The 9,158-nt window shown below is 40.2% G+C and overlaps 1 protein-coding gene across 3 annotated transcripts in view; it reads left to right on the top strand.

The window, feature by feature from the left end:
* The first annotated feature begins 8,515 nt into the window (after window positions 1-8,515).
* LOC122540632 overlaps window positions 8,516-9,158 on the top strand; it is a 14,337-nt gene continuing 13,694 nt past the window's right edge. Inside the window, exon 1 of one of the 3 annotated variants that reach the window (XM_043676606.1) lies at window positions 8,516-8,630. The gene's annotated coding sequence lies outside the window, so the exon portion shown is untranslated. The remainder of the gene's footprint in view (window positions 8,631-9,158) is intronic. The other 2 variants (XM_043676607.1, XM_043676605.1) reach the window with 2 other exon arrangements.

The following is a 9,158-nucleotide window of genomic DNA, read 5'->3' as shown; positions in this document are numbered from 1 at the left end:
ATCCTACTGAAACATCTGTAATCGGAACCTCCAACAACCATTCCTGTCCCTCTTCTATCCACGTTTCCATGATGGCCACAACATCATAGTCCCAGGTACCGATCCACGCCTTAAGTTCACCCACCTTATTTCTAATACTCCTTGCGTCTGTAACAATTCTCGCTGCTCACCTGATTAATGCATCCACTCTCTACAGTAACGCTCCTGCGTAATCTTGCAGTCAGCAAAGGCAGAAGTGTTCAGCAATGCCAGAACCTTCCACAGGCAATGTGCTTAAATCACAGCTACACTATTTCAAACAATGCTAGCTAGGAACTGCTCCTGGTGTGTTGCTGTGAATTCCAAATGACACAGCTGAGTGTGTCAATTGTGATCCTGCTTCACTTACAGCAGGAACCCAGAGATCCAAGTGGGTGGGGGAAAGAAGGGGTCCCCTCTTTCCCCAAGACTGAAAGAGGAAGCAATGGCCCCAGACATGCTGACATGGTCTGAAGTGGCCGTCTGGATCCAGAGGTATGTGGAACATTTTCATAGGAAGCCAGATGACCTTTCGTGTTCTTCAGTGCTATCACTGTCTGCTGTCTGCTCCCTCATACCCATTCTAATTCTGCCACCTCATCCACTTTTCACCAAGGCTCATAGTCTACCAGACCCACCTGATATGGCTGCATCTGTGGAGAGGGAAGCAGAGATACTGGTTTGAATCCAGAAGGACTCTTTCTCCAGCACACTGTTTGTTTCCGATTTCCAACACCTGCAGTATTTTGCTTTTACTCATGGTCTTACCACTCTCACCTGCAGCATCTTCACTCAGCAATTCTCGCCAATCATATGCCCCCTCGCCCTACCCTGGACTAGTCCTTCCTGCCCTTGGCACTTTCTACTCAATCATTCACGACATCTCACCTGCACTTGCACCGACTCTAACAGTTCTCCCATCTAACTCAATCCCTCCCTTCTTAATCAATTTTTATCAGGAGTTAACAGCCTATGGTAAAATTATCAGGGCCATGCTACGTCTTACCCCAAACAAGGAGCAAATCCCTGAGCTTGTGGGAGGAGATTGCTCAGGTGGGAATGCTGAGGCCTCCAGTGCCAAGAAACGATATCAGTTTTAACAGTGGTCTCCCACCCTGACTACTGTGAACCTAATCTTAAGATGCTCAAACTTCTACCCTCACCTTAATGCCTGTTGGAACATAACATGTTGTCATTCTTAAATGTGAAAGCATCAGATATTGTGAAGTCTTCAAATGCTTAATGTGCGCTTTTATTATTGTTGAATAAAAATGAATAAAGAACAAACAAAAAAAAATCTGTGCTTAATTTTGGGACTAAACAGTGGCAGTTTCCTTTGGGGCAAGTACAGTTTTACAGTCAATGAATGTTGTCTCCATCCAGTTCCCATCTTTTGGAAACTGGCTGTCGTCAATGTCCTATCTTGCTCATTACATCCACTCTGCAATCACCTGTCACAGTGAAGACAATGTCTTCCTCTTCCTCCTCCCCAGAAGTTTGCTGCTGCCTCTCTCAACTCTTCAGTATCCATCACTTCCCCTCTTCACCAGCTTGTGTTGTGCAGGATATAGTGTGCTCAGATTATGACAGACATAGTGGAGGCTATACCACCTCCCCCCCCCCCATCCCCCCCACCCCCTTCCCTGGCCCTAGGCCGGTCCAAGCACTAGATCCTCACCTTGGAAATGCCTCTGTGTGCTCCATGGTGGCCTTCGTAGAAGAATGGGCTATTTTTATCTTCTCTTGGCCTCAGTCAAGGGGTTGAATACAATGTTTAGAGACAGTAGCCATTGTTTCTCAGTAGCCACTCTTGAGAAGTATCTGGCCCTTGGACTGAAGCAGGACCCTAAGAGTTATCAACAATATAGGCAACTTCCAGGGTTGCTAACCTCATCATAGCGCAAACAACAACAAAATAGAAAATACAAAGAATATTTCAACTCCAAATATTTGCAAACTATATCAAAAAATGTAGCTCAGCCTAAAATGGTTATTGACTTCTGCCTTCAACATATTGGCCTTGAATTATACAAGGAATTAAAGTGAAGTTGAAAGAAAAAAACATTTTACTACCAGCATCCGTAACTGGTGCAGAATTCTAGGATGTGGTCCCAATGTTCACAGATGACTGAGATGTTGATTGATAATGATCTCAACTGCATTATGACATGGCCCTCTCAGCACCATGTGTATAAACTCTTTTTTTCCTGCATCTGAGAGGGGTTGGCTGTGTTGACAAAGTCTACTGGGCAGGCTGCAGCATTGACCTCATCATGGGGAAATGAAATGAAGTGATGTGATGTGGCAGAAAATTAATTAGTACCATATTGATATGTTTGTGGGTTAAGGATTGGAAGATGCCATACAGATCCCTAGTGCAGCCTTGGTGGCACCATCTGGTCTCTCTCCGGTACCTGGAAGAATAGGAGCCTGCAGATAAATGAAGTGCAATTAGGTAAAATGAGATGCTGACATATGCAAATAAGGTGAAATTCTCATCTCATTGATGAAAACCTAAAGAGAAAATCAGACTTTATTTTTTTCTCAACGTCAAGAATCTAATTTTTTTCATTCGTATAGAGTCATAGAGATGTACAGGATGGAAACAGACCCTTCGGTCCAACCCGTCCATGCCGACCAAATATCCCAATCCAATCTAGTCCCACCTGCCAGCACCCGGCCCATATCCCTCCAAACCCTTCCTATTCATATACCCATCCAAATGCCTCTTAAATGTTTCAATTTTCTCCAAATTTTCATGCCATTGTCCAACTTGTTCAGATGCTGGAAAAGTCCCGCTTCTTTCCTCCCTCACTCATTGCCTTCTGTTGCAGTTTTGTTTGGTGTCATCTAACCACTGTTTTTGTTAATTACAATTATAGTTATACTGTACCCCATCCCTACATCTGCTGTCCCCAGGTTTCTCAGTAATGAATAGACATTTAGGGTACGTAGACCATAATTTTCTCAAATTTCTCAAAGTTTGTTAACTTTGCATTTAAGGTCATCTGAATCCAATTGTCATAACTCAATTTGTACTTACCAAAGCCGTTCCCGCAAACAACTACAATATCAAGAATTGAATAAATGATCTACAGGGTAATTATTCATCAACTTTAGTTATAGATGCTGGTAGTAAAACGTTTTTCTCTTTAAACTTCTCTTTAATTCCTTGTATAATTCAAGGGCAGTATGTTGAAGGCTGAAGTCAATATCCATTTTAGGCTGAGCTACATTTTTTGATATAGTTTGAAAATATTTGGAGTTGAAATATTCTTTATATTTTCTATTTTGTTGTTTGTGCCATGATGAGGTTAGCAAAGTTAGAAAGAAATAATCTGCATTAATTTTTCCACTTTTCATGACTTGTGACATCTCAAGGGGAGTACTTGTTTTGAAGTATAATTAGTGCTGTATTGCAAAGAAACTGTGGCCTATTTGTGAACACTAAACTCACAGAATAGCAATGTAATAAGTGTTAGATCATCATTTTTACTGATTCAGGGGCAAAGTTCAGCAAATTAGTCAGGTTTAAAACTTTTCACAATGACACTCAGCATTAGCCAAAACTATTCCTCTCGGTACCTTTTTAATTTTCTTCCTTTTAATTCAATCATAAGATGACGACATCACTGGTCAGACAAGTATTTATTGCCCACCCCAAATTGCCCAGTGGACAGTTAAGTGCTAACCGCATGACGTGGGTCCGGAGTCCTGTCAGGTAAGGATGGCAGTTCCCTTCCCTAAAGGATATTAGTGAAACAAATGAGTTTTCCCGACAATCAACAATGGTTCCATAGCCATCATTATTTCAGGTATTTATTAAATTTAAATTCCACCATCTGCTATGGCAGGATTTGAATCCCAGAACATGGCCTGAGTGTCTGGATTAATAGTCTCATGATAATACCACTAGGCATTATCTCTCCTGAATCCCCGTAAGGTTTGAGGTTAATCTTCCAAAATCTCTTTGTAATGAAGTTACAAATAAAATTTATTGACTTATCTGACTCTTAACATTCAATTTACCTGTAAAAACTTTTGTTCTCTTTTGACTTATCAATGCCATTTCGGTGAATGTTGCTCTCTTGTTCTTGCTAAGCACCAGTTATATTGAAGACATAACCTTCCTCCTCCCTCAATTGTCACTATTGAAACAATAATTTTTATCTGTTATAAATACTTCAGTGCATCTTGCCTCTTCACTCTTCTCAAAATCATGAAGCTTACAAAAAGGAAGATTTAGCATGATCCAGTCAACGCTGTACCTGTTGTGTCTTTTCGTCATTTTGCAACATTGTTAGTTTTCTGAGCAATGGACTTCAGTAGTTTTGACAAGACCCTCCTTTAGAAAAATGTTTTAACACATCTGGATGCAAATCAAACATCTGTTCATTGTCCTTGATATCTGTATCAGATAAATTTCTGTTTTTCACTAATTTCACGTTTCTCATATCTCAAACTTATGAACCAGTTCTGGGAGAATCCCTGTAAGGAAAAACAGACTATCTAAACTCATTGTTCATTGTGGAAGCAGAGTACGATGAAGTGGTTTCATCTCAGGATGTCAACATCCTCTCCCATTCTTTCTCAATTCCTCAAAAATAAAATTGATGGAATGAGGAAGTGAAGAGAGAAGACAATTATTAACAACTACTGGATTGACATATGGGGCTGTAAGCTTCCAGCATAATTAACCTTCTCAGTCGAAGATCATGTAAACATGGTTAAAATTATTTGAGCATTCATTGAGTGATATCTTTCTTGTTGAATTTGGAGTTAACGTATTTTTCAAACTATTTGCTCATAGATCACAAGGTTTGGAGCAAAAGTGGGCCATTCAGCCCATTGAGCTTGCTGTGCGATTCAATGAGATCATCGCTGACCTGCTAATCCTCAACTCCTCTTTCCTGCCCTTTCCCTATCATTGCTGATTTTCCTATTGATAAGAAAGGCTTCATTTATCACCTCCTAGATGCTCAGTCTTCAGTTGCTAGATCTGTTTGAAGCCAATTCCAATTAGCATTCTGAGATGCCATTAAATTTGTAATCTTTCTCTTGTGAAATTTCTAGATTCATACAGTTCCAGAGATTTCCACCCTCCGAATTCTGCTGCTCCCAACTGTAGCATAGTAATTGTCAAGTTTGTGTGAAATTCATAACTAGGAATTAAAGAGCAGACCAAAAGCCAGGAATGCAACAAAAAAAATGTGCAGGTTGTTTTCTGCAACAGATAAATAGGTGAATGCTGTCTGCCAAAATAAATACAGTTCTCTAACTCAAACAACAGCAATCTCACAAACAACAGATTGGGCAAAGCAGACAAGGTCCATTGGACTATGAGCTCATTGGCAGGGCTGCATGCTGGTTGAATGTGGCCTAGAAATCACAAACTCCAGTGTCAATTTCATCTTCAATTTTTGCAATTTCAGAATGAATTTGGCAACTTGTAAAATTTCTGCCACAGCCTGTTATTTTTGTCTTTTAATGTCTTCTTATCTGTGACATATAGAGTTTCAATTTATGGTTCAAACAGAAGTAAATGTTGAAAGGAAATCATTCTGATAATACTGTTGTCTTTTGGCTCATTCAATCTGGAATTATACACAGCAGATTGTCACTGGAGCTATAGTTTAACGTGAAGAATTATGACGCACACAAATGTTCGAAGTGAGTAATTTGGCTGTTACCTGCCACCTGTGTCGAATCGATGATTTTGAAGTTAAAAATCTCGGGGGATCTCAATTAGCCCCAGGGTATGTTAAGCACACCTTATGAGGTTTATTTTCAAGTGACTCTCTGCTTCTCTATAGTTCATGTGAAAGAGTTTAGCAGTGAGAAAGTCCCCTGAATTTGGTAACTGTTTGCTGGAGAAAAAAGCTTAACAAAAAATCAAAGGTCTACCTTACTGGGTGGGAAATTCCATTTCTTTAAAGAACATTCACTATAATTTCTGTTTTTTTTTAAACATATAATCCACACAGATCCCAAACAGCTTTACTGTTCTCTATGTAGAGATGGTTAAATCAATTGCAACCAAAAAGTCCCTTTTCCAGTACTCAGCATGAGTGTTTACAGTACGACTTGAAAGACTTATTCCAAAGCAAGCAAGCAACAGATTTAAAACTGACACGAAGCCAGCCGATCCATGAAGGGTCAGATTAGGTTATCAGTAACAAAATAGAAAACCAGGTCAAAGGTGACAGATGGGCAGTGCTGGCAGAGTCCTCTTGAAGATGGCAAGCAGCAGCAGAGTATGGTACAAACAAATTGATATTGCTACGAAGCAAGCCAGAGTCATACTCCAGTCTCCACTTGCGGCTGCTGACGCTTTTCCAACAAGAACACTGTGGAATAAGAAGTTGCCTAAACAAGGTTTCACATGCCTTTCCTCCGGATTTTCAGTTACTGCTGAGAGCCTGCCAAAGCTTGCACTGCTGCCTTGACTCTGCTGCATCAATTCCTGCTGTTTGTCCATCCCTGAGTGAAGCCCCCATCATCTGAATGGGCTGTGCCAATGTCAGCCCAGGTCTCACCATTGTCTGCACGAGTCACATTAAGGGCAAAGTTGGGTGATAGCAATCTGGAATCTTTCAGAATGTCTGGCCCAGCTTCTGGATCGTAATCTGCCATGTTAACCAAGCACTGTCAGGAGTAAGTCAGAGCTGGAAATGTTGGTTCATTTCCCTCTTGGGCAATGTCAACTTGAATGTGCAAGGGACCCTTTTTCATTATTTAATTTCTGTTGTATCCTTCACAGTCAGTGCTCATTTAGTAAAACTGCTTAAACAGACTCTGATAATGATGGAAAGTCACACATTTGCCATGCTCTGCATAGTACCCTAGCCATTCCTTTTCCTTCTGATATACCGCTGTGGAGGACAGAAACAATCACATGAAGATGTTTGGGACATAATAGTTAGCTGATGACCTGGTGAGGTTTTACATGTAGGCCGTGTAGGAATTGCATGAGACACGTGGGGAAGACCTGAATTCAGAGCTAGGGCCAAGAAATTTGCAAGAGATGGGGGAGTGGCAGAGGGAGCTAAACTGATGCCATCAATCCTGGCTGTAAAAAAAAAAATCCATTGTTGGGGTATAATGGAAGGCAGGAAGCATAAAGGAGTGAAGCAAGAGAGGAGCCAAGAAACCAGATGTATTTTTGCTTCCCAGAATAATTCTGCAGTAAGAGCAAAATAACTTGTGCTGATAAACCAGTTGTGAACCAGATACACACAACCCTGTTCCCTGAAACTTCATGAGGTGGAGATGGAGGCTATAACAGGGGAACAAAGAGGCTGCAGCGAAGTGTTTACCAAGAAACAAGAGGCACCAGAGGTGGAAGTGGAGTGGCCGAGCTCCACATACATTGCAAATGGAACCTGCAGCTATTCTGTAAGATTTACAACGTATTGATCATTCAGCGTGTCGTTCATCCTACTGTCTTAGACATGGTGTGCACGATCAATTTTGCTCCTTAACATCAGAAATCATTATAGCGGATGTTTTTATTTGTGTCTCCCAAAAAAAATTTGTGACACACAGTCTGTTGCTACTAACGAAATGCTAACTAATTATAATTAAGATTTAACCATAATGTCGTACTTTTCAGTAATCCTTTAGCCAGAAGTGTAAATGCAATGAAATGCGCTCTAACATCAACCTGATGATGAATGAACTGTTTTGAAAGATCTAGTTTTGCATGTATTCCCTGAGAATAAAACTAAATTGATAGTAACACAAGGATCCAAACTGAAAGTCAATATCCCAATTGGCAGGATAAAGTAAAATGCCCCTGTATTGTTCATTTTATCTGCTTCCACACAAAAAGTTTATCAGAGAAAATACATTTCAATGATATTGTGAATAACCGGAGACTGGGACAAACTGCATTTTTTTTAAGAAAGAGATGGCACAGAATCAATGGGTTGAATGGCTTCCTTTTGTGCTTTACTATTCCATCTTTTTCAGACGTGACCAGATGTCTTGTGGTGATAAAATGTGACTTCAATCCATCCATTCGTCCCGATTATAGACCACGCCATTTTACCTTTCGATTGAAACATTTTTTAGAAACATTTACTCCAACTATGGATTTATGTCTGTCTCTCTCACAGTGTGAAATTGCTGTTGTTTGAGTTACTGGACTATATTTGTTTTGGCAGTAAGCATTCACCCAGAGGTTTTTTATTTTATTTATTGCACGATACATTTCCATGATATTTTTCCTTGTGCATTTCTCACTTTTGGCCCAGTCCTTTGTTTCGCTAAACATTTCGGACGCAACCTTGGCAATTTTTGCAGCAACTTTACAATCAGATGCAGATTTAATTGACCTCGGTGGCACTGCATTTATTGATCAATTAAGTTAGACAAACATCAACTTCTAACCATGTTCTGTTAATATTTCGTGAGATGCAAAATGTTGAGTGGTCAGAAGTTTTGGTCCTTGATCCTCCATTTCCATATGAATGAAAAATAAGTAATTCAAATTAGCTAATGATTCCTTTCCTTATCAGCTGGAAGAGATAACATGAAGTTAATAAATCTCAGAAATCTGAGGACGAGAAAGCAGATGTACAGTGCACAAGCAGGAAGACTAATTTGAGCAGGTAAGGGATGCTTCTCATTGTTTTCTGAGGTCTAAACTGTAGTACATGGAAACAGGTAAAATTACAAGAAAATGTATTTCAGTAATGCTCCAATCAATGAAAAGACCTTTTTTGATATTCAGTTTTGTTCAGATCACCAAACAGCTCTTTGGCTAACTTTCCAAATATTCTCTGGAATAATGTCTAATGGTATAATGTGGTTGAGTTGGTTAGTCCAAGTGTAATGTGCCTTCCTGCACAAGGGAGGGAAGAGGCTGTATAGAGTACCCACTCCTGTACATAAACTTCAAAAACAAACTATTCTGATGTTGAGGCTGGTCTCTGTTGAGGGGACATCTCTGAAGCCTGAGAGAGAATGAGATTTTCTTTTATAGAGTCATAGAGATGTAGAGCATGAAAACAGACCCTTCGGTCCAACCCATCCATGCCGACCAGATATCCCAACCCAATCTCGTCCCACCTGCCAGCACCCGGCCCATATCCCTCCAAACCCTTCCTATTCATATACCCATCCAAATGCCTCTTAAA

The sequence above is a fragment of the Chiloscyllium plagiosum genome, chromosome 35 (genome assembly GCF_004010195.1).
Source record: "Chiloscyllium plagiosum isolate BGI_BamShark_2017 chromosome 35, ASM401019v2, whole genome shotgun sequence".
Lineage (NCBI taxonomy): Eukaryota > Metazoa > Chordata > Chondrichthyes > Orectolobiformes > Hemiscylliidae > Chiloscyllium > Chiloscyllium plagiosum.
Note: the sequence above shows the minus strand (reverse complement) of the source record. Positions and strands in the feature narration are given on the sequence as shown.